The 26,295-nt window shown below is 39.0% G+C and overlaps 1 long non-coding RNA gene across 1 annotated transcript in view; it reads left to right on the top strand.

The window, feature by feature from the left end:
• LOC117817081 overlaps positions 1–24,752 on the top strand; it is a 223,668-nt gene extending 198,916 nt beyond the window's left edge. The window contains exon 5 of the long non-coding RNA XR_004632080.1: positions 23,873–24,752. This is a non-coding gene — a long non-coding RNA (uncharacterized LOC117817081). The remainder of the gene's footprint in view (positions 1–23,872) is intronic.
• The last annotated feature ends 1,543 nt before the right edge of the window (positions 24,753–26,295 follow it).

The raw sequence follows: 26,295 nt of genomic DNA, 5'->3' as shown, positions 1-26,295 counted from the left end.
TATTTTTCTGACAGACATGATTCTCCAAGAAAAATACCCTGATGCTGACGCAAAGCCCTTGCAAAATAAAAGCCTGTGAGGGCCAAAACAAAACAAATAATGAACCCCTTTAAATGGCAACTTCCAAATAAATGCACTAATAAAGAGGGCTGACCCGCAGAATTCTAATTATTGCTTTTAAAGGCCTAATTTGAATTTTCTGCAACCCCAGAGGTTGTTTTCTAAGAAAGTGGGGACTCACTGCAGCAGTCTCTTTCTACATGCATATATCTCAGGGGTAGAGACAAGGCGCAAGGTGCACTTCTTCAGGCATGAACAGCAAATAAGAGAAAAGGTGGGGTAGGTGTTGCAAAATTGAACAGCTGCTATAGTAAATAAGGTTTATGTGGCAAGGGGAGAGCAGTCTCTCATCGGTCACCACGGTAACTGTGAACGTTGTTGATCCCTTGGGGGAAGAAGAGGCGTCTCTTTCCTCACACACACACACGCACACCTCCAGTGCTCAAAGTAGCACTTCATCTGATTCTAATCCCAAGTGTTAAACAAAGGTTTCATTTGAAAAGAATGCAAAACATTGACACTCAATTAGGTAATGATTTTTCCTTTCTTTTTCATCCTAGCTGTGAGGGAATACAACACACAGGGAAGTGAGCTTCATGTGGCGCTAAGATTTGGTTGTTGACCATGTGACAGAAAACCTAAGAGACCTTGATTCAAGCTGTCTTAAAGTTGTCAAAGTGGTGGTTTAACACAGTGCAGCTGCCAGGGGAAGAGCAGTAAGCCAGCAAACTATCTCCTTTTTGAGACGTTTGCCAAGAAACTGGCGATGGACCAGATTCCCATTCTTGCTATGAATGTAAAACAGCAATTATTTTGTGTTTGCGCCATGCTTTATCATGCATACGGTGGAATATATTCAGAAAACACAGATGGAAAGAGTGAACTGTTAAGATTTTGACTTTGTTTCAATGACACCTTCTCTGTTGTGATTTTGCTTCTAATAATAATAACTGATTGTGGTGCGACAAACACTTTCTTGTGTTTCCTTTATCGCCAAGACTACACAGTGTCTGAAACAACTTCAAGAGAGGAAACAAAGTAGACAAAAAGTTCCACTCCTGGAGACAAATTTGACATTAAACTATGTGGATTTCCCTTTCATTCATTAAACGTTACTGTGTTTTAGGAGGGGGGTATCGCCATTAACTGTCAAATCAGTGCAGGAGAGAGAGAGAGAGACTAGCAAGTACAACTCCCCGAGGCAGAGAACCAATGCTCCTCTTGTTTCCCTGTTGATCTCTCCCTGGTTGACATGTCCTGTTTTCCTCCCCGGCTCGTTCAAAGGGCTAACAGGCTCATTTAAGCCATTTCTACAGGGAGACGTGGATATAGTCATTTGAATAGAGTTGCTTGGACCAGACTCGTTGTGGCATGGCTTCCTGCGCATTCAGGCCAATTCATGATTGCCGTGCAGGGAGCTATTGTAGATTTCCCACTATCCTTTTCATCCAGGACAAATCAGCCATTCAGTGAGCGTGTGCTTTTTGAACTTCATTTACCCTTTGGAAAGAAAAGATGCAAGAGGAACGTGCCGCAATAAAACAAGCCTGTTAAGCTATTCTCATGTAAATGATTCCAGTTTTTATTAGAAGGAGGTTGTGAGGGGTTTCAACAACACTTTAATGACTGGTTGTGCTATTGTGTGGAGTCTTTTGAATCACATCTGAATGATACACTTTTTCAAATGCCATCTTAACATGTGAATAAGATGTGGGCCAAATGTGTTACAAAACCAGTATACAATCCCATGTGCAGCATTAAGTAAGACTGTGTTTTTGCAGTTTAACTGAATACAATTTTGTATGAGGCCTTGGACTGTCTGACCGAGCAGGACTTGAGGAGCCTCTCTGTTCTTTCTATCAGTTTGCATTTCATCATACACTTTACAAGTTATATTGAAAGCTGTGAGCATTGACTGACATCCTGCCATTCAAAATTAAATTTGATTTTTGGAGATGTATCTTCAGAATCCAAACAAACCACGCTAGCCTGGAACAAGGCCTGTCACCAGCTCTTCTGAGACATATTTTCTCTCCTGATGTGTTTGACTGAGAGTGCTTTTCTTGAAAGGCTGAAGGGCCATGACAAAAAAACAGACAGCTGAAAGATGTGTGGTCTTACTTTTACAAAATGTGAGTGCTGCTCGACATGTTCAGATTCAACACGTGATGGTGGCCCTGAATATACCCCATGCATACAACTCAGTACATTAAGGGCCTGATCTACTAAGATCCCAAATAACGAACGCTAATTTGCATGTGCAAATAATAATTTTGCACGTGCTATTTCTGGGCGTGTTGCAGGTGATCTACTAAAACTGCGTGCGCAAATGATAACGAGTGCAAAAGTGGAGTGGACCGCCCTATTTCACGAGGATTTTGCGTGTGCTATCGGCTGTCACTATGGAGAGTTTGACAGAACAGAGTGGCCTTAAGTGATAAATGAAGTTTGAAGCCATGGAGTTGGAGATCTTTTTGGAGGAGGGAAATAAACACATCCGTGAACTCCAGCAGAGACATCTCAGCGTTAGGAACGTGACTTGGGAGGCCATCTGTGAAAAGGTGAATGCTGTGAGAATAAACAGAAGATCTGCTGATGAAATAAACGCATCTAGTCTACTCCAAAACGCAATCAGTGTTTTGATGGAGTTTAGAGAGCGATTTGATGAGGCTTAGTCTGCCAGTCTTGCTCTAGAAAAGTTAGGCGTCACATGGATGAAGACAGTCGCCTCACTGTCCCAGGGAGCAACTTTCGGGTGAACGTTTTTAATGCCTGATATCATCATCCAGCAACTGTCCCAAAGATTCACCAGCTTAAATGGAACTGTGAACATGTTTGAGGCAATTCACCCCAACACACTGCTGCAACCACGAGATGAGGAGTTATGCAGAGCTGCCTGGCGCAGCTCAGTGAGCAATCATTCTCCAAGTTAAAACTAACTAAAAAACCCTTGATGAGCACGATGGGACAGAATAGACTGAGTGGACATGTCTTGTTATCTATTGAGAATGACAGACCAAAGAAAATGGATATACAGTGCATCGTGGACCGGGGAGTTTAAGGCTCGTCCAAACAGTGGTGAGTAGGGCGAGTACTTCATATTGATTTTTTGTTTGTATGTGAACATGTGGGCCGCTGTGCCAATTTTAGTAAACTTTATAGCTGTTGATACAGTGACCTACTGTGCCCTCATTAGTTGAAAAAGTTAAAGTGGGTGTCAGAATGATATGGTCGCTATCCGTGGTGCTGAACTGCTTTGAATTTGTGTTGTTTTATTATTATTATTATTATTATTATTTTGTTCTCTTGCTGTTGCGGGCATGTTGTAAAGCAATGTTATGATGCGCTTTACAGTGACCGCAGCCGTGTGTGCGTAACGCTGTGCCAGTTTGCACCTGCCTTTCAAACGTGCTAAATATAGACGCAAATACAGCGCGCGCTATCTGCTTCAGGTTTGATAAATCACATTGCGTGTGCTAATTGATCACATTTGCATCTCCTCCTCCCAGTATTTTGCACGTCCTGATGATCTACATGTATTCTGCATATTCATGAAGGCAAACACGCTAAATGATTTGCGAGTGCTATTTTGCTCATTTGAAAGACGCAATCCTTGGTGCTCCTGGTTAGTACGTCAGCTTTGCGCACGCTATCAAGTTTGCACGTGTTTTTATATACGCAAACCTTTAGTAGATCGGGCCCCAAGTGTTGTGATTTTTTATTTTAGACCGATTCTTTCACAAACAGTCAAGATTATCATTTCTATCTTGTTTTCCTCGAATAAACAAAACAATACTATGACTATCAAATATTTGCAGTATTATTACACCAATCATCTGCATACATTTCCTTTTTCCCAAGGCAATATTTGCCATCAGCAGTGCACCAACTGTGTTTTACAAGGTCGAAGCTCCAGGCTACACCTGCACACTGAACACCACATGCTAAGCAATTCATCACTCTAATGATTCCTTTGAGATTACCGGGCAATGCATTGATAAATTATTTATTTTTAGTGATAAAATAGAAGGCAATGGAAAAACCACCAGTTTAGGGCATTTGGTTGAAGGGCATAAGATTAGCTAGTCATTTGGTAGCTTTTCCCTGTTGCCTCCGGCCATGTTGTAATGAAAGTCCTGGTTATAAATATAAAGAGGAGATTAATTGTGGTGAAATTTGTATTGAAGGAATTTTCATGTTCATCTGATTTTGAGGTTTTGCTACCTACCTAACTCACTTTTTTTGAATTTGCTACATGGTGAAGAACCACTAGCTCAAGACTAAAACTATAACAGCCACAGACTACAGGATATTATAGGATGACTTTCATAGTAGCAATCAGAGGAGGGATGACAAAATACTTTTTACCAATTAACTTGAATAGTCAGAACTGCTCATAACACAAACGACTAGATATGAATAAGTAACAATTCAGTCAGGGAATCTGACCCCAAAATCCTCAACTTTGGTTGGCTTTTTCATGTCATAGGTAGGAGTTCTGTTGAAAATAAATTTGGGCTGTGTTGTAAGAGGCTGCTACTATATTTCTTTTTATTTGTAGCTTCTTTAATTGTTTAATCCCTTCAATTGTGTTGGTGGACAAATATATTTATAAGTCATTAAATAATTACACTGAAAGGGTTTGAATTATGCCACCCTGTTGTTACTTTGTAAAGTTAAAGGCTGTAGTTAATCATTATACTCATTTCTGAGTGTGCACCAAGCGGCAACCTCCGGTCTAAAAATATGAGTCAATGCGGAAGTGTTAAAAGCTGCAGTACATCAAGGATCCGCTTGAGGCTGGCTCCGGAAGTACCGGAAGTCACATACACATGAATGGGGAAAAGACGATCTTTGCAGCATTAATAAACATGTTTACAGCCTGGTACAAAAGATGAGTGTAGTCTGAATAGCTAATTTCTCGATGTCCTCTCACTGTGAGGGGGGTGAATTTTTTTCTAATTCGGCAATTTCGAAGATATTGAGATTACCAGTCTTCCAATGAGAGGCACAGCTGCCTGTGGGAACACTGCAGCTGTTGGCAAGGAGGCTCAAAGCCCGCCTCTTTACGTCACACTGGCTCGACAGAAGCAATATGGCTGCCGCAGCCGATTGGTCTCAAAACAGCTCTTCAGAAACAGATGGGTGACGTCACGGATACTACGTCCATATTTTTTACAGTCTATGGTGTGCACCAAGCGGCAACCTCCGGTCTCTAATGACGAAGCCCATGCAGAAGTGTTATAAACTGCAATTAATTGAGAACCCACTTGAGGCTGGCTGCAGAAACACCAGATACCACATACACATGAATGGGAAAAAGACGATCTTTGCAGCATTAATAAACATGTTTACAGCCAGGTTCAAAAAACGTCTTGGCTCTACGTAGATAATTTCTCTATCAGCACACACTGTACGGGGGGTGAATTTTTTTCTAACGCGACGGTTCAGAAGATATTAAGATTACGAGTTTTTGCCCAAATAAGGACATGACTGAGTAGACTCCCGGACGGGAACACATAGCTGTTGGCTAGGAGGCTCAAACTCTGTCTTTACGTCACACTTTGACTGGTTGAGTTCTGCATTTCCAATATGGCTGCTGCCGTTGATTTGTTTAAAAATTGCGCTCTGGAACAGATGGGTGATTTAACGGATACTACGTCCATTTTTTATAAAGTCTATGATGTGCACTCATACTTCATGCCACTCCTGCAAAAGTGTGTGTCCCAATTTGGTGACCCTAGTCAGAAAAGTATGGCCCCTCCCTTTTCAGTAAAGACAAGATTTGATTGGCTGCTTAGGAGTGTTAGAGAGACACAGATTTTTGATGTGAAGCTGCTTTACTATTTTTTCCACTCCAGTTTTAATAAGCAGGTAATTGTGTTTTGTAGTGCAGGGGGCAAGCATTTAATTTAGGTGCCTTTAAAAACCACATTAATAAAAAACGATAAAAGGAATGCTAACCTATAACAAGCATATCATCCACACACAAGCTGAGCGAGTGTTAGCAGTGGCTAAGCTTGCAGCCTTTCAGACCTGCTGCTTTGATGAGAAACTGCTTCATCCAGATAAGTCTGGATTAGAATTTGATTCTCTTCTGGCACTGTATTACTGTTGTATAACAGTAGATCAGGTTATCTCTGCTGCTCTACAGCAGTCGTCACCAGTGGCACCCAAAATCCATCAAGGGGAAATTATAACACAGTTTGCTGTGTAGGCTACCTGTCTGGAGCCGGGGGGGGAATAAATAGATATAAATACAAACTGTGAAACATTTAGTTTTTCTTCAAGGAAAATATAATCACAGTATCTGATCAGTGCATTATCTAATTTCCTCACAGATATCTGATTCAAGCAGTATTGTATGTTTTTCAGACACTTAAAATGGGAATAACTCTACTTTTTCATGACTGATGAGTTTTTGTCTGCTGGATCTTAAGTACTCATGCTTTGGGATGGGACAGTGCAGTCAAAATTAAACACCAGATGTCTTCCCCTCCCCCCTCGCCTCATCTTGGAATGTTTAAGAAATCATTCATTTTAAAACTGCTGCTACATCAAATATCCATCACTGAGTTTCCTCAGGATGTGGAGTAATGATCCCGGGATGGGGAGAGGTCCAGAAAGCCACGTCGAGGAATTTGAGTGCTTTTTTAATAAGCAATCAAGTGCTACCAAGGTCATTCATTTATTTAAAAAAGCTCTTTGCATTTTGGTTTTTTCGAGTTTCTTTATTTTTTCCTTGAATATACAAACTCAAAATGATTTTGAAGCTTGTACAGACCCTGGCATACCATTTTTTTTTAAAAGTTCATACGCTTTAGGTTGATAAAACAAAATAAAATACACCTTTTTGTGATCTGTGAAATAAGATGATTCAGGGTGCAGGCATGCTTTACAGATAAGGACCTGGAGCCTTGGAGATATGATAATTTAAACAACTGATGCTTTTTCAGCTGGCATTTTTTTGCAGTTAACTTACCATACTATTTTCACTGATCCATCCCTGTTGATTTTTTATGCACAAAGGGAAGGACTATACAAATTCAAATTTGCCAAGCATATCAACTTATCTTATACACATTCAACGAACTCATCAGAGCATGCCCCTGCTTTCATTAAGGGTCTCAAACGGATTGCTTGAGAGAAAGCAGGATTTCAAAGAGAGTTTGAAATTCAAATGCGTGCTTATATATTTTGTAAAAGAGTTATGGATGTATACATTAGCATCCCATAATACTCTGGGTTAACCTATTAATTCTCTCTGTTCCCCTGATTGACTTCGCTTCTGCAAGTCAGACTTTCAGGACTTTAATCTTGGAGTTAAAATTGTGAAAATACAAGTTTTTTAATTTTTGCTGGTACTTTAATAAAAGGTCAAACAAAGAATGTAAGGCAGCATTCACATCATATTCACATTTATTCCGTAGCCTTCTACAGAAAGCCCCATTTGTGTAACTCCAAAAATGAAATTATATAGTTTAGAGTTCCATTTGGTCTTCGTTCATCCCAAGTCGAAACACTATGACAGTAATTGGTGAGTAATTCATTTAATACAAACACTGAGTGAAAAACACTGAGTGAAAAACACTGAGCGAAATGTCAGTCTGACCTGTGATTCTAAAACTTTGTTCTCCAATCAACTTTCTCATTACCCATTCTCGGTACATTAAAGCAGCTGCAGAAAAGTCAGAGTGGAAAGCAACAGCAAAGAAGCAGAAATCTTCTTTTTTATGGTTTTATTTTTTGTCTAGAGACGCTGTACTTATTTCTATTTTGGCAAAGAAACACGATTTTTTAACCCTGTTTTGGCCTGAACTTTGCAAAGCACCACTGATTTATTTATTTTATCTTTTTTTTCTGGCCTGACACATAACAACAGAGCCACAGTGCAAATAATGGTGTACTGGCAGAAATGGCTGACATGCAGGGTTCCACTTCACAAATCTTACTTCACTCGTGCCCCGAGGACATTTTTGGAGTGAAACTTTGGTTTGACCTGATTTAAGTGCGAGAAGGAAACAAGAGCAGCGATTGGAGCTGCTCTTGAAAGTGACCTCTTACTTTCACTTTGCTTTTCTTTTCTGTTTTGTCATATGATCCTCTCTTGTGAAATTTGTTCATGTCGCTCTCCACGGGGAGGTCAAAGGTCAGAGGTCAGGGTTAGACGTAAAGCTGTGTCTGTGTATACGGGAGGGATTCTGTGTCTTACTCGAAACACTTAAGCAGGGCAGGTTACAGGGCTGATTATAGGACGCTCCCCTACCACTGCGCCACCCTACTGACCGTAAAGCTTACACTGACCTTTCCGAATGTCACATCCTGAACACCAGCGCTGTGAGATAATGGGCTACACTGTCACATAACCCGACTGCAAATAAAAAAGAATACAGGAGCTCTAAACCCTTCTTAGGCACGAGGGAATGAAAAACGTGCTGGAATTCATCAAGCAAAACCTTAATCCTGACGTGAACTGATCAATAATCAATCTGTCAATCAATCTCAGGCTAACAAGTCTATCAATATGCTGACACTGCCAGTGATCCAGACACTTGACCTTTTCTGTGGCTGTGACTGTGGCTTAAATCTTGGCATGAAGGGGCTTGAGAGGGCTTGAGAGGGTCTGACAGTGCGTTTCAGCACTGACAAAGATGGAGTGAATCACAATTTAGATTTGATCGGTATGGTCAGAAATTAACAGGAGCCCAGGGGAGACTAAAAACGTTAAAAATTCAGAAAAAGGCCCATCAAATTCAAAGGATGAGCATGCTCCTTAGTGGTTATGCAAACCATATTTTATATTTCAAGTTCTAATAATAAATGATGTTATCATCTTATATTGAGCCGTCAAATAGTTGCATGTGAATGTGCTGGATGTGACTTGCATCGTGATTTTTGGCAACCTTCAACAACTTGATGCCAGTTTATCTCAAAGTTGTTTTACTCAAAATGATTGCTTTATTGGCAAGAAAAGATACAAAGTCCTCATGTTTTGTTCTTTAGATCTACTTCTACTTGCAAAAATAAACAAGGGAAGTGAAAGCAGGGGATAGCCACTTATTGATTCTCCTTTCTGAGTATAAACACACCTCCAAAGAAGGGAGGTTAATAAGAGAAACTGACAAGTAAGAGTCTTTTCCCCTGTGAAAAAAGAAAGAGAAAATCCCCTTAAATATGTGCTCAATCATTGTTTTATTTTACAGTTAACACACATTTCCCTTGAAAATGATCAAATTGTGTGAACAGAGGGGATCCAGATCAGATCGGATTAGTGAGAGAGAGCCCTCCTAAATCGACATAAAGCCTCACCAAGAATAGCAATGATTTACTATCAACCAGCCAGGCCAACTGGGCCGTCATGCTCGTAATTTTTACCCGCACAAGCTGTTACATTTACCACCGTTAGATTTACACCAGTTTGCTTTGATTCTTCTTTTCATAGCTAAATTATCAGTGCAACACATTTACATGATAACATAGCACCTGCATGCTTAACATATTTGTAGATAAAAAAGGAAGCAAATGTGTTTCTTACAACAGCAAAATAGATCCTACGGCTAACAGAGAATATTACAAGATTGCATAATTCATATATAAAAATGTGCAACCTCCAGTAAGCATTGCTATCTGTCAAGGGGGTGTTTAGTGCTGAAAATTAACAGAATCTTGAGCTAGTAACACTTTAGCAACTTCTATGATTTTCTTTTTTTGTGTTAATGGATTCCAGCATGAGACTACACTTTTATTCCTTTCTTTTTCTCTTGTGACCTTCAAATGTCCATGTGACCACTTCTCTCTGGCCGTGTGTGGAATCAATGCCTTTTTAAGACCATTTATCCTTAGAAAATATGTCATATTACGCAGACAGGCATCCTCTTTGAGAGCTGTGTAAGCTTGTTCAGTATGTATTCTTCAAAGTGGTGAAGGATCTGTCACCAATAACGCGTGCTTCTAGTAAGTATCCTGAATTTACAGCAATGCACTTACAGTCCCCAGCCAGACTACACAAGTCCACCAGAGCAATGTTAATACATTGGTTTCATGCAGGAAAAGATATGTACACACATGCACCCTCACAGACCCACACACACACATTAACACACAGGGGAGCCAAAAGACAAATGCAGGTAAATACCTGATATGACAGATCCAATCCTACGTGTGTAACCTAAACAGGGATGGATAGGTGCACCCCTAAACAAAAGATTAATAAAGAGTTGTGGGTCTGAGATGTGACGAGAGCTGCAGCATTACACTCATTCATCTTTCACTTTGCTTTTCCTCTAGGCCGTAATATTTCTCATCAATCAGCAAGTTGGGTGTCAAGTGAGAACAATTCAGCACAAAGTGAATGTCAAGCTCTCTTCAATGCCCATTTTCCAATCTGGCAAATGAATGGCTCTCTGATGCTGATGAATATGTATTGATAGTGGGAAGATGGTATGCACAGGGGGCCAGATGACCTCACACGCTCATGTACAGAAGACATCTTTCCCTGCAGAACAAATGGAAAGCTTGTTCTACAACGCGGGAATTTAAACTCAAAGCCACTTGCCCCTTCTTTCACACATTACAGTTCAGACAAACTAAATATATCCATTATTATTTTAACACACTATTTGACACATTATCTCCCTTTTACCCACATATTTTACCACCTTTAGTTAGCTCTTAATTACTGCAGTGTTACCTTATAATAGTGCCAAGCAACACATTTGTGCAGTGGCTGTACTCATTAGCAACTTTGCCCTTAAATAGTCATATGCACACTGTGATACTTCAGGGATTGCGTTGTTGTTTAACTTTTAAATTAGCATAACAGAGCTTGTTTGGCTCTCTGCTTGATCGTCACTTTTTTAATTATGTTTTAATGTTAACAATTAGCACTAAAGTGGAGTCAGCAAGACTTGATTGGAATCCTTCATAAGCAAAGCTGTCTTAATATGTTTTATTGTTAAGAATAAATCGGCAAGCAAATTAACCGTTAAAAATGTTCATCTCTTTGGAAGACAAATATGATACATTGTGTTTTTAAAGCAAATTCCATGTGTTTCATATTCAACTTTGGTCCTGAGTGATTAATTAACCCCCTCTAAAAAATGAAAAAATAATAGCACTAAGTAGGCTTTGAACTACAAGACACCAACACAGCGTGTGAATGACACATAGTCAGGCGTGACTTAAGGCCTGCCGTCAGCGCTTTGCAGAGCATTTGAATTATGACGCTGTTTACACATCAAGTCCTGACAAACACCAATACTTTATTACCTGAGAAAATTATTTGCAATCCATTTTTATGGTGCTTATGCTGTGTGATTAAGCTAAAAGCTGCCGTCAGCGGACAATGGCCCCTCACATGTCAGATGAAGTCCTTGGTCATATATCTTTGCTTTGAAACCTGTCTGGCCAATTGTGTGCAGCAGGGGTGTGTCCAGACTAGTGTCCAGGCTACTTTGACTGGGGTTGTCCAATGGGGCTCTGCTTTACAGTGTCACCACTCATCATATCTACTTCTACTAATAACATTACTGTTTGTCATTTAAACCTAGAGAGTAACTTTTAATTCCCCCCTTCTTGGACAAAGTGGTACCTCTCATTTATTTACTGATCTTGTTTTCGACACTCAAAAATAACAGAAAAATATCTTATTCTTCTTTGTTCTCAGTCAAACTGACGCTGGCTGTTAATATTTGATGTGAACAATGTAAACAATGTATCAATATTAATTTCAGTCTGTTTTATAACCAGTTAAAATATCCTTACAGGAGCTTTAATGTTTATTTGTATTGGTACATGTATGAGTAAAGTAAACCAGTGCCACATACAACAGCATTGCTAACCTATGTTAACTTAACAATATCATACAAATACCACCTCCTGAATAAAGAAATAGATAGATAGATAGATAGATAGATAGATAGATAGATAGATAGATAGATAGATAGATAGATAGATAGATAGATAGATAGATAGATAGATAGATAGATAGACTGGAAAAATGCCCCTCCAAAAAAAGTATTTCAAGGTACTTTTACCTTGAAATAAGCAAAAATATCTGCCAATAGAACAAGTGAAAATTTGCTCGGTAAGATTTCTTAAAACAAGACGTCATATTTAGAAAACTGTGATCTCCAAATTAGCAGGGAAAACTTATTTTAAGCAACATTTTACCAGTATTTTAAGGCTTAGTGTCTCAGAATAAGCCAGGAATGATAACAATTAGTATTTTTTTGCTCAAAAAAATATTTCTGCAATAATACATTTCATGTCGACTTCTTTATTTAAGATATATTCACCTTAATTTGAGTTGTATTGTCGCGGCACTTCTCTAGGTTTAAGACCGTCTTGTACTTGAAATAAGATGACAAAGTTTAATTTGAGCATTTTGAGATATAATGTCTTAGTTAGCTGGATATACTAATATTCAGTCATGTTGTTTTTAGAATAAGCCAGTTATGCTCAAAAGTAGGTGTTTAACCCACCATTAAAAACAACAACTTTTCTTTCTTTCTTTCTTTTATCAATGGAGCTGTTTTCTGATAGATTCTACACTAAAATGCATTTACTTAAATCAAGTAAAGTGTGATCTCAGCTTAAAAAATGTATAAAAATGTAAAATAAACCTTGTTTCTTCTTAAATTACAACTCAAAAAAAGATCATTTCAAGATTGTTTGACTTAACAAGATATGTAAGATGAAACAAGTCCCTCTATCTTGCTCAAATGTTACTTGTTAAGTAAATGTATCTTAAAACAAGTGGGATAAGACATTTTAACAAAAAAATTGACAATTTCACTTGGTAAGATTTTGAGTTTTTGCAGTGTAGACAGATAGATAGATAGATAGATAGATAGATAGATAGATAGATAGATAGATAGATAGATAGATAGATAGATAGATAGATCTACTTACATATACTGTAGATATACTGTAGATATACATAATTACACACACACATAGATAAACATGTAGATTGCCCATGCTTATTTTTGTATTGACTGATTAAGATATAAAGCTAATACAAACAGTTCAAACTATCAACTAAAGAGAATATACAACATTGAAATGTGATTAAATTAAACTTCAGGGCTGATGACACCCTAGGTAATCCTCTCGACATGCAAAACCTAGCTTCATATTCTACTTGAAACCATGTCTTTTTTTTGTGTCAATCAATACAGTACTTAAATCTAAATATGTATCTCCAGATAGTCATAGCCTTGACTGCCTCTGCACACCTAGCAGAATATACCACCACGCTTGAATTCTATTTGAGAGATCATTTCTTGGCTGTCAGCAGCAGTCCGCTCTGGCCTCACTCATAGTCCACAAACGCACACACATCGGAATAGGAGGAGCTGATTGGTCATTTGATGCTGTCACTTTCTTTTTACACTGCCCACTTACTTCTCACCACGTCACTCTGCAGAATAGCAAAGTAAGTGTCAGCACTGAAGTGTGTTCCTCTAACCTAACCACACACCCACCGGTCCACCCACCAATCCATCTCAGCCATCCATCCGTTCAGCCATACAATAAATGTCATGAGCAAAAGAAAAAAATAGAAAGAAGAAGAGACAAGCACTGACAATGACATGTCGACCATCTGTTACTCTGTTAGAACGGAGGATTTATTGTGTGTGACCATGCCAGAGATAGTTGTTAAAGTGGAGATTATGTGGTCCTGAGTTATCTAACTCCATTTTAAGACACAAGCTAGTCTAAATCATTGTACAACATAAAATAACAAAACTGAGAGCCCGTCCTTCAGAGCACTTTGAGGGTAGTTACATTTCTTAGGATAATGAGAGCATCACAAATCATACTCTGAATCAGTTCTGAGTGTTATAAGCAAATTACTTGAAAAGTTAGCACGAAAAATGTTTAAGATGTTTCCTGCCAAGTCAGGATATATTAAGTGGATCTTTTGCTCCATGAAATTAAATCACCAACTTTTAGAAGACAAATTGGTTTCAGGTGCTTCAGGAGATTCTTCTGTACTTATTGCCTAAGAAATTAATGTACATTTTGCTTCATGCATTGTCTGCTAAAGTTAAAGATAATAATAATTTAAATGTAAGATTTAGCTTGTACTGTATTTGACAGTGTATCTCTGTTCGTAAAGTACACGTTTGTCTCTTTCTGCAAAACTATGTGGTGGACACAGTTGTTTTTTCCATCATGTAATGTATCTGATCTGCTGTGTTTAATAATAATAATAACAAGAGCAATATTCATTTCATTTAACACCATGTTGACTTTTTAACTTTGATCATTTTAAAATTTGCAATATGTCTCACAGCATTAAGGCATTTAGATTATAACAGGATTAACTTATTGACTTCAAATCAAAGTCAAAATGTTGTGCATGTTCTGTTAATATGTGTCCGTGGGGTCTCCATCAAGTTGTAAAGAGCACGCTGTTTGGGTCAATGTAGCCTCCAGCAATACTTTGTTAGTTGTTTTGACCCAGTTTGAGTATCATTATTTACGCTGTTGTTGATTTATTTACCTCAGATACATTTTTTCTCACCCTCGACAACAAGCTTGTGTTAAGAACTGTCACAAATGACTTGTTAGTTTGAAGAAATATGTTGAACTTCAAAAACTTGCAAATAATAAACCAAAAAGACCCCCAAATTTCCCAACCAAACCGTATCTAATATATTCTACCTATTCATCTATCTACTCCTTCTTCACTGTTTATGATGTAATATCATATCTGCTCAGTGCAGCCCTGTAATCTTAGAGTGCTGTCGTCCAACAGAAAATGCACTTCAGCTGGCTGTTAAAGATTAAGTGCAATTATTTTAATTCCAACAGGAAATGCTTGCTCTGTCTTTCTGACAGGGGCACTACTTTTGATGGCCCATTTAATTTGTCACTGTTTCCCTCAGCTCAGCCAGTTTTCATTAGGTGGAAGCAGGCAGGGTGGCTCCGTTCGACACGAGTACTAACACTTGTTTCTTGTTGGCCGTCATGTCCGAAACACAAGCATCTAGTTTGTATCCCCCCCTCCTCCTCCTTGCCTGCCTGCCTCGCTCGTTCACTCGCTCATCCATGACAGACCAAATCCCTCGCTTTTTGCTCGTCTCCTCCACTTAACTTTAATAGTGCAAAAGAAGAATTTGCATGTTTCAGATCAAGAGATAAAAGAGAGACAGCAAAAAAAGCTCATCATTGTCATCTTACTCAGGAATACCTCCTTGTTGCCAGCCGCAGAGGCAACCTTCCCCCCCTCCCTCCCCTGTCTTTTTCTCCCCTTCTCTGTGCTGCTGTCTGACAGAATATAGGACAAGTCTTTAACTATGTGTAGTGCAGATCAGTCAGACCCTTATTTAAAATCTGTTTAGGTCTGAGTTGTTGAGTGGTCTGTTGAAGGGAATCAGATAAGAGTTCCCTCAATGCAACTCTTCACAAGACTCCTGCACATTTGAGTAACATAGTCATAATGATGTGCGCTTCTGATCTGTGCTGCCAGTTTCAACAACATTTTACATTTAAAATAATCACCATAGAAACTGTAACGACTAGAAACCAATTATTACATTTATGTCGCCTCCATCCATACCTTAACACCAACAGATTAGAAAAATTCATCGTAGCAAATGGTGTGAGCATCATGGCAAACATACCTGAATTTCAATGCAAATGTCTCATTATTGGACCTATTAAAGTGTTTGCATAGCTGCTTTACATTTGCAGGGAAAGCCCATACATAGCTGATAGGAAAATGCCTATTACTGAGTTGGGTTATTAGTCATGATGCAAAAAACAACAACAAAAAAAAAAAACAAGCAACACAAGTATCAGAGATTCATTATGATCCAGAATGGAAGCCATGCTTATGTAAGAACACTCGAATCAAATCAGAACAGAAAAACATTTCTCTAGTAGTCTTTTCAGGGTGTACATGACTAAGTGGAGTATTTTTATTTTATATACTCCATTTTTCCCCTGGGTTAGAGCTTTGTGAGAGCAATAGACAACGTGGGTATGAATTAGAATTGAATCCACAAGTTTCACTCTAAAGCTCTAATCTGTTTAATAATCCCCATTTATACTTGTTATATCTGGGTTTGAGTTTGATGATGTGTCCACATAGAAGGCTTATCTTTCTAATAAAGAATATCCTGGAAGTTGACCAAAATTATACTTTTTGGTAGAAGTCACCTTTATGCCAAAAATGTATTTTATGGCATTAATGCCTTTGTCATGTAATCCTCTTTGAAACAGAGGAGAGAAAGTGAGGCGAGAGCATTTCATAAAAAGCTAAGCCAATCCCATTGGGATTTAGTTTAAAACCTGGCAGGAGTCTAACAAACTCTGACTAATAAGTGCATCTTTGCTGTCAGAGTTTTTCTAAGGACAGCGAGCTCGTTGAAGGAGAAACCCACATTCTGCAGATTAAGCTGAAGTCTGGAGGCTCAGTTAAGAGTTCCCATTCTATTCCAGGAAATTTCACAGTTTCAATGTCCTATAAAATTACTTAACTTACATGATTATGTGCAGACACAAGTGTGTGCATAAATCAAATGCATCTCTAATGTTCCACGATATGAAGTAAATAACCTTAAAACTCTGCTTTCCAAAGGTGAGTTTCATTTCCCAAGAAGACAAAATGTCTGAATATTTTTCCTGGTTTGGCACAGTGTAATACGGTCCAGGCTGTGTGCATGCTGGTAGGTAAATATCCTTGGCTCGTGCTGCCTTTTCTATTGAGCATGGAGCATTGCAGCAGGCAAGGCCAGAGGCCAAGCAAATTTTGTCCATCTAACCTATTCCCATGAATTATAGAATAAATTCTGCATGAGCACAGCTGAGCTGCCTGATATATATAAATTTGATGGGTAGTTCCTGCAGGTATTTGCACTGCATGAGAGGTGCATCATTCATGACAAATAAAGTAATGGACCAAGTATTTAAATTATTAAAAGCTGCTATCATCTTGAAGCCCAATATTACTTCCAAAAAGATCAGTGACATTTTCTTTTGAAAGACACCATTTGTTATTAAAAAAATTACCTCACAGATTTTGTCAGAGAAATACAAAAGTGACATAAACTCACAAAGGGCTTTTATTCAAGGAAATAAATCAGTGTCAGCAACAAATACTTGTACAGTAAGGCCGGATTATACGTCATGGGCATATTTCCATAGGGAAATGAAATGGCCTCATTCTTCGGAGTTCTGGGCGAGAAAAGATAGAATTGAAACCTTTCTCTCTTTCTCTGCTTCACTGGTTCGAGATAACCACTGTGGAGACTGATGCTTTTGGAATCAGCCTAGATGCCCAGTTAGACTACCAATACTTCTGAGTCTCTGATTAAAGAGGTTACAGACAGAGTGAGCACAGCCAAGCCTGACTGTCCTCATAAGCCCAGAACAGAAGGTGCATAGATGTGGTGAGAGGGACTAGTTAAAGGGCTCATTAGCTCAGAGCTGGTTATTTAAGTAAAGATGTGTTCCTTTAAATGATATAGCTCCATTTTGGTTAGAGTGGACATTCTGAAAGGGATAGTCCAGATATTTATAAGTGGAGTTGTATGAGGTACTTTACATTTGAAGGTGCATTACCTACAATAGATCACCAGCAGCTTGACCTCTGTTTAAACAAGAGCACCAGCACGATTGTCGAAGTGTAAAAAAAAATTTTTATGTCGCAAAAATCCATCAATCCATCAATGATTTAAACTGCTTAACCTGCCCGGGGTTTCAAGAGGCAGGGCACATCCTTCACAGGAGTAAACAGTCAAACTCATATTTTTGACACTTTTTTGGCTTAAGAGCATTTTGATCCAATATCTGTCCACAGCAGTATCTAGCTTATCTTTAGTAACAGTACTTCAGCCAGCTTCTAGAAGTCCCTGGGTACTTAAGTGACAATAAACTGCTGCAGGAGAAAGCACTGATTGGTACCTTAGGTCTCAAAGTAATTTCTTTCATAATAAGTTCCTTTCAGTAGTTTCATCATTCTATCTTTCTTGTTATTATACACTCACACAATATGTTTTCTTCCCAAGGACTTACATTTTCAAGCAATAAAAGACACAAATCTATACCAACCATTTTTTCTTGGTAATGTGTGTTTTATTGGTCAGCTCAGGAGATGTTTTCCATGTTGCTGCTTTCCCTCATAGGACCAGAGTGTTCCTAGACAGATCTAAAGAACAAAATGGTGACCTTGCTTCTGTCTATACAGGCTGCTCACATTCAAGAGGTACTACAACCCCAGACATCAGCTCTCAATGTAGAGCAATCATTTCTTCTTGATTAACTTCTGTCTTTCCAGTGTATATACAAGGGCACTGTGACATGCCCAGCCCCTGGGTGCACACCAGGACACCCTGATCGTGCACCCATCCTCACTGAGCGCGTCTGATGATACAGCCGGGGCTGCTAATCAGCATCAAACAGAGCCGAGGATGAGGTGAAAAGAGCCCCTTCATTTGTTCGTGTTTTGTAAGTTTCTTAACTTCAAAGAAGGAAAATAATAAAAAGCCAACCCGGTGCTCGGGTGTGAGAGTTTGGGACCTAGATTTAATAAATTCAAGAGCTGTTTTGTTGATATTTGTTCCAGCGATGCCAACCCTCAACAAGGCTGACTAGGGACAAATGTCATTGAGCCTCCAGTTTCTTTTTAATGAAAAACACAGAACCTGAAAGCCGGTTATGATTTTCTAACATCTCTGGCAAATCTCCACAATACTTTTTATTATGTGTTTATGCATATTAGAAATAAAACGTTGCCATCATCACAGCCACACACTTAGCTTTGACTGGCAACACCTATAAAGAAACCCTTGAGTGTGTCTAGGTGAGCAATGCTGCACTTCTTCAAGTTGAGCGAGTGTGTCTTATAACATTTTCACTGTGTTTAATAGTGAAATGTCATAACCCAATCTTTCATTTGTATTTATCGTGCTGTTTAACAATGCTAAATGGCCCGGAGGATCTTTAGATACAGACAGAGAGTGCTGAGAATCCACTGGAAGGAAATTAATGACAAGCCTGTGGTATGCTGCTGCACAGAAGCGCAAATAGAAAGAGAGAGAGAGAGAGACAGAGAGAGAGAGAGAGAGAGAGAGAGAGAGAGAGAGAGAGAGAGAGAGAGAGAGAGATAGATCCGTCATTCTTTTAATGTGATGGAATAAGGTTAGAATATAGTTACATAAGGGTTGTACCTGCTTGTATCATCTTGTAAAGTGCTGCTCAAGTGTACTGAAACACGACAAATGGCGGCCATGTATTTATTTATAGGCTACTTGTTAAGATAGCAGGTAAACTTTGTCCTCACCAATTAGTGGGCGACTAATTGACTTCTAAATTTATTGTGGAGAGAATCACCTAGGATTTCTGCACCTGGTGTGTGTTTAAGGCCTATAAGTAAGACCTTTTCAGCCAGAAATAGTCATTTAAATCGGCAGGTGCCAAGCCAACCCGTCAGAATTTTTTTCCAACAGTATGTTGCATCAAAATAAGAAACAGAAAGACTAGAAGACATATTTTCAAGCTGTCAGTATTCTCTTTAAGGCTAGGTGTCCGTGTCTTTTTGATCAAGAGCAGCTGACAGCCTGATTGCAGGTGTTGCACTATACAAAACAAAAAATTAGAGTAAAAAAACTACAAGTCACAGGCAGGCAGGGCCACACCAGCATCCAACAGGTGTTTATGAGTACACATTCATGCTGCTTGAAGGGCTATCTGCACTCCAGTTCATAAAGGTGTCCTCTTATGTCTACAGTAAACAACACGTTGTCGCTCCTGTCGGAATCACTCATTTTCTAGTTTGACTGTAAGTGTTGTTTCTTTCGAAGCCTGAAGACCTGCACAGCTGATCAGTGTACTGAAAGCAGAAGAACACAAATTTGTCATATGTAATGAAAAGTGCAAAAATGTCTAAATAGAGCGTACACGCTGACATTAGTGTTTTGTGAAGGAGTACATTAAAATTAGCTAAATTGTGTGTTGGAGTTGACCCCCAATGCAGCTGACCAGCATCCCCAGTGGATAAATTACTTTGTATTAACAAGTATCCCATACAACTCCTCTGCAAAAGATACAACCAAATCTGAGCAGCTGGTTAGCTATCTCCCCTGTAAGTCTGTGTTAGCCCTATACTATACCCCAGGCTGATGTTTGGTCATTTGTTAAGTCAGAGAAGAAGAGGCTTTTCAAGAAAAAAAGAAGGTAAAGAAATAATGTGGATAGTTGTAGCACATGTTACTGCTTTCTACTTTGCTTGGCCACAGAATTTCCTCTGTGAGAATCCATATGAACACAAACCCAATGATTCACTGCATTATTAAAGTGCAGTGTTGAGTGTTGAACAGTGAGCAGGGTAAACATATGAGTGATGCTGTAAAAGAAAACAAACTGTAAACTTAAATTATATGAATCAATAGTAGCCAGAGAACCCAGAGAAAAAGTGTGTGTTGTGGTCGTATAGGGAGTTGTTGTAGGGGGTTGAGTACAGTCAGAATTCTTCTTCTTTAATCACAGATATATTTTTGGTTTACGTTGTACTGTGTGCTGGTCTGGGTTTGTCTATGCTGGAAACACACAAAAAAAACCTTCTGTTTCTCGTTTTTGTTCTTATAAAGCTGGTCCCACTGCATCATGTGTCTACTTCAGTGCAGCACTTTCTGTTTGTTTTTTTTATAGAACCATGTTAACCTCCATGTTGCCTCTGTGAATTAAAAATAGATGTGTTTTCCAAGTTGTGGATTAAAATCATAAAACTGGAAGTTTGTCAAAAAGTCACCAACCTTAAGAACTTAGGCTGGGGAATTCTGTGCCATCATAGTGGCTATTCTGATGTATTGCAGCTTTAATCAAACAATGCTTCCTCTAGAAAAATACAACAAAGTGTATTCAAAGTATACTGTAGGTGCATCTGTTACCTTTTTAATGATACAACATACAATAGAGCTTATTAACTGGGACCTAAATTCTAGAAATACCAGCTCCTGCAGTAATCATCAAGTCATTGGTATTGATCCACAGCCCTGTTAACACCCTGCAGGTAAACTGTGCATGGTTGGTTTAAACAGTCAAATGCTTAATGCATGATAATGCATGACAGCAGTTTCACTTTGTTGTTCACAGCTGATGGCACTGATTCTGCTGCACTTGCGCTGTTAAGCATCGTCCATTGCCTCTGGCCTTCCATTTGAGCCAAAAGACAAGCTTTAATGCCATGACGGGAGTTTAGGGCTGATTGATTGACAAACACAAACACACTCTGCCGGATAATGACCTCAGAGTGAAAACAGACACAGTGTGGTGTTTTCTGCCATGCATTCTGCAAAAGCGTATCTCTTGTGACAAGATGCAAAAAATCTAATTTTTCTATGCTTTCTTTCCCTAGTTAAAAAAAAATTCTGCACAAAGTTATGTTTGTTCACAATCAGATACACATTACAAACCATCTGACCCGACTTTGCCCCCCTACACACACACACACACGCACACATATATGCTTTTACACACATGAGTGGAAAAGAAAGTGACATTTTCCAGCAAGCTTTGTTACCCATCAGTCATTGTTAGTGTGTGTCATGGAGAGAAAACCCCTCAGAGCGCTGAGGGATTCCAGGCTTTAGTGTGGAGCAGCGGCCTCTGAGTGTTGGAGGGGGAAAGGAGCAAAGATGGACTTGATGCTTGTAATTGTGCCCATGCACATGTCTACCTGACTTTGGCTAGAATCATAGTATTTAACTATAAAGGTTTTTATTGTCATTTAAGTTGAAAAATAGTATCTGTAAAGACTATCAAAGTATGCACGTACTTTATAGCAACATAAATTTGCACTTGTTTTGCATGCCCAGTGCAAGTAGCACCAGAAATGGCCTCTTAAGGTAATTAGCCAATGAGAGAGCCTGTCTGAATATGAAGTAGAGTTCTTTTGTTGGCTTTATGTTACTATAATTCAGACACTGATTTTATGAGCGCAATAAGAACCTGTCCTTTTTAAGTCTATGCACTGTTCCAGGCATGAACACCAAACATGTACTTCTGCATTTTATTATCCTGATTTGTAATGACTTTTGAGCACTTTGTAACTTTGTTAAGAACTGCACTATATAAATACTGGTCATTACCGCGCTTGTTTATACATCATACAGCTTAAATAGGCATGTTACTTTTTTGCTCTCTTACCTCCTATAATTAGTCTTTTTTAATATTAAATCCATAATTTTTGAGACCATGACCCTTTTATGCTTTTAATTGTATTGGTTGTAAGGGCCAGGAAAAAAACAAGTCTTCTGGGTTATGCAAATTATTTTCCTTTCACTCTTGCCGGTTTAACTTATCTGTATGATATAATCAGATTAATCACAACAAGCTTTGTGCATTTAACCAATAACAGCTAAGAGAATCACTCATTCCCTGAGGTCAATGCCTGAAATGGAGAGGCGTGTTAGTATAAGGGCTAAATATTTTATTCATATGTTCCTGCACGGTCTGTATGGTATCCACAGTATAGTATTTTAAAAATTTCATGAGAAGCTGTATCTTTGCTTGGCCTAATTAGTGATTAACACTAAATGGATGCATTGCATGTGCCCCTTTAATAAAGCATAACAGCTCCCTGACCTCCCAAGGACCACTCGGCTCTCTCCATGCTTCATTAGCATGAACAGCAGGCTTTTTCCTTCAAACAGCGGTACACTGAAACGTTCAAGGAGCGGTCAGCAAATATTGGCAGCTTGATTGCTTTGATATTGATAGCCCCTTGCTTGTTCGTCCCTCACATCCTTTTGCATGTGCATAGATGTGTGTGCTCCAGGAGGTAGAAAGGGAGACATGTACATTAAACATGCACGGAAAGGAGCAGTCTTGTTTATACGAAGAACACGGAGGAGGTAGATGAAGAGAGGGGAGGGGAAGAAGGCAACGTTTGAATATATGGCATCTTTGGATTTTCAGAGTGTTGTCACAGCTACGTCAGGGCTGTGACGCAGCCATTAAAGACACAGGAAACCCTAACTTAAGTTTTGTTTTGGAGCTTTTATGCTTTTACTTTTTCTCACACACACACAGCCACACACACGAAATGTCCTCCCAGGCTATCTTTCCTTTTTTTTAGAGGGGTACTGTTATTATGCCTTAATGAATACCCCTTAGCCAATCAGAGCAGCAGACCCTTTTATAATGCAAAATATGCTCTCTAATCAATGCATATGCAGACTGCATGAACTGTAATGAAAACGAAGCAATAGTTCAGTCTGGTCCTCAGTTAGCTGTCGGGCAAGATCCTATCATTATTACCATGGACACCTGAGAGAGCGAGGGGAGGGGGAAATACAGGCGATACAGAATTTGAGAGACAGAGAAAGGGAGAGAGGAGAGATGAAAAGGGGGGAAAGGGGGATCTACACTATCGACATTATTGTTAAATACATACAATCACTGGCAGAAAGATTCCTAAGACCTGCTGGAGTGTCAGTACTTGACTCTCTTCTCTTATACCCCTCCATCCCTCCAGAATCACTTTCATTGCGGGTGTACTAGTGCATAAAGTCTTCCATGGCTGAGACCTGACAGCCTTAGATGCCAAAAATCCATCTTCCAATGCAATTTAGCACAGAGGGAGCTGGGAAGATGGGGAAATTATACAGGACTCGAGTCAGAGTTTTAAGGTAGCAGTGAAGGCCCACAGACACATTTGAAATGATGACAGGTTGCAAGAATCTGACAAGTCAAAAGTTAGGGACTCCAAAAATAAAATTTCAGTCACTTTCTTGAGGCCCTTGTGACAAGGTAGAGTACTCAGTTGCTGCCTCCCTCCTTCTCTTTGTTTCTATAGGCTCAAGAAGACTAGCCGCCCAGCCAATTTCCCTCTGAAGCCTTCTCATTTCTCACCTGGGCTCAGGAAAATGACAGAGGTAAAGTAATGCCAAATGTTGGAAATTGACTCTGTGGAATGGAATCTTATGGCCGCGCAGTTGGACTGAATTATGAAGAAGACGCAGTGAGTGCATCTTTCCAAATACCGATGTGTTTCAATGTTTCACCTTTGTTAAGGTTTTGTTTGTATTAAACAACACGTTTTGAAGTATGACGCTTGGAGACACCCAGACCCTTGCCCTCATTCATAATTCATACAACAATGTAATTTTAATGCCAAAGAAAACTTGAATGTTGTCTTACAACAAACATATGTTGAAATTGTCAGTGAAAAGTGTTCTTTTACTGTTGTTACTATTTTTAAAGGCCAGTTTGGATAATATGTTTACAGAAGCATTAATATTTGAACCCAAATAATGCAAATGACATTAAAGTAAGCGTCTCATGCTCTCAGATTAATTACTTAGGAAAATCTGCAAAACACACTCAGGAGCAGTCAGTCTTTTCAATGAAAGCTGCATCTCTGGTAGCAGGGCTTTATTGCATATTAATGCCCATAAATCTGCTCAAGAGTTATAGGAAGAAGAGGTGTCAGAGTTTCGGATTAAGTTGATAAGGAATTCTAGGTGATTGTTATGCATTTATCAATGTCAGCAAACCAGCCATTTAGTGCTTTAAGGTAATGCAGCACAACTTTTATGACACAGTTTAGCCAAAATGTAAAACATAAACACTGATAAGATGGGACTAAGGTGGAGCCAAATTAGTGATCCCATAGAGGTATTCTTTTTGCTTAGATTTCCTGCAGCCGTAGTGTTTGGTTTAATGGAACACTTGTTTAAAATACCAAATTTGAAATGAAAATAAAATGTCATCTTACATAACAACATTTTTGCATTCATTAATTTCAAATTTCTTAAACATGTTGACACATGGTCATTCTCCTGCACAAATGTGTGTACAATTACTTACAGTATGTTTAAAAAGGTGGCACGTATTGAGGTTAAAAATGCTGTATTTATTTTTCTCATAAAATCGGTTCTTGAACTTTTCAAAACCACTGACATTTCAGTGGATATAATTTCTAATTATAACCTAGCTCTATATGAAATAAGAAAAATAACTACATTATTAGCATGTGGGGATGAGTCTGGATGTCTGGATCTTCAATTATCTATGAAATTACAGTGCTGTGCGCTGTATGAATTTGCATCACGCCTGTCTTGATGATGAAATACTCATTGATTCTGTAGAGTTAGGATCATTGCAGGTGTCTAATAATCTCAGAAATACCTGCTCCTCTTAGCTAGCAGCTTGCTAACAGTCGCAGTCCAGCAGCCTGTTGCACCAGCTGTCCGTAAGTTGTGTCCTAAGTTAGGGTGTAAAGTCCTCCCTAAACCAGACGTTGAAACTAGTTACTTTGTGACGTAAGTTGTCGTTTCACCACAGAGACGTTAGGTTCATCTGAACTAGTAGACCGTGACGTCCAAACTAACCAAATTATTGTTGCAGGTATGACGTTTTCACTTCCAGCAGCCAATCAGAGGAAAGCACCAATTTGGATGCATGGTTTCCTATGTGCATTATCTTTCCTGCTTAATCGTCTTGAAACTGACCGACAGCTGTAACAAATTTGTGCCAACTGCTGCTACAGTCGAAGAACAACAACAGAAGGTATGTAAATCTTGATAAAGTGTCATAATAAGGTGATAGCCTAAATCCTTAATCTACACCATCTATAATAACAGTGAAGAGAGAGCAAATCTTGGTCACCATATTTTTCAAAAGGATGTAATCTGTAATCTCTCACAGATAATTTGTTGCCGACGTAATCTAGCTGGGAGAACCCTCTGTATCTCCTCATCCTCCAAATGATGCCACCTTTCAAAACGATGCACCGTGTCAACCAGTACTCTTCGGAGGACTTTACACCCACTCGGAGCCGAGTGTAAGAATTAAGATGTAACTTAGGCTAACGTTGGAACTATCTCAGCTGGTGCAATGCACAAAACATTAGTAGAGTGTAAACTCCATCCTAAATGAGAAATGACGTTCAAACTAGGCTATGTTTGAACTTACACACAGCGGATGCAACAGGCTGCTGGTAACTTTAACATGTCACTTACTTGTCTGAGTGCGTCCTTGACAGATGTCTGACAAAGTTTGAGTTCTTGACCATCTTCTCCTTGATGGTTGGTTTACATATTGAACATGCTGTGCTGCACTTGCTTGCATTCGCTGTACAATCTTTGAAAGTAAAACGCCCAATTTGTGGCATCACTGTATGCATCCTGCAGGGGACTGTTGCTGAACAAGAGGGTACACAACTGAAACTAAATAAATAATATAAGTTTCATTAAAAAATTGAATGGCAATGAAAAT

Source organism: Notolabrus celidotus, chromosome 8 (assembly GCF_009762535.1).
Source record: "Notolabrus celidotus isolate fNotCel1 chromosome 8, fNotCel1.pri, whole genome shotgun sequence".
Classification (NCBI taxonomy): Eukaryota; Metazoa; Chordata; class Actinopteri; order Labriformes; family Labridae; genus Notolabrus; species Notolabrus celidotus.
This window is presented reverse-complemented; position numbering and strand designations above follow the sequence as displayed.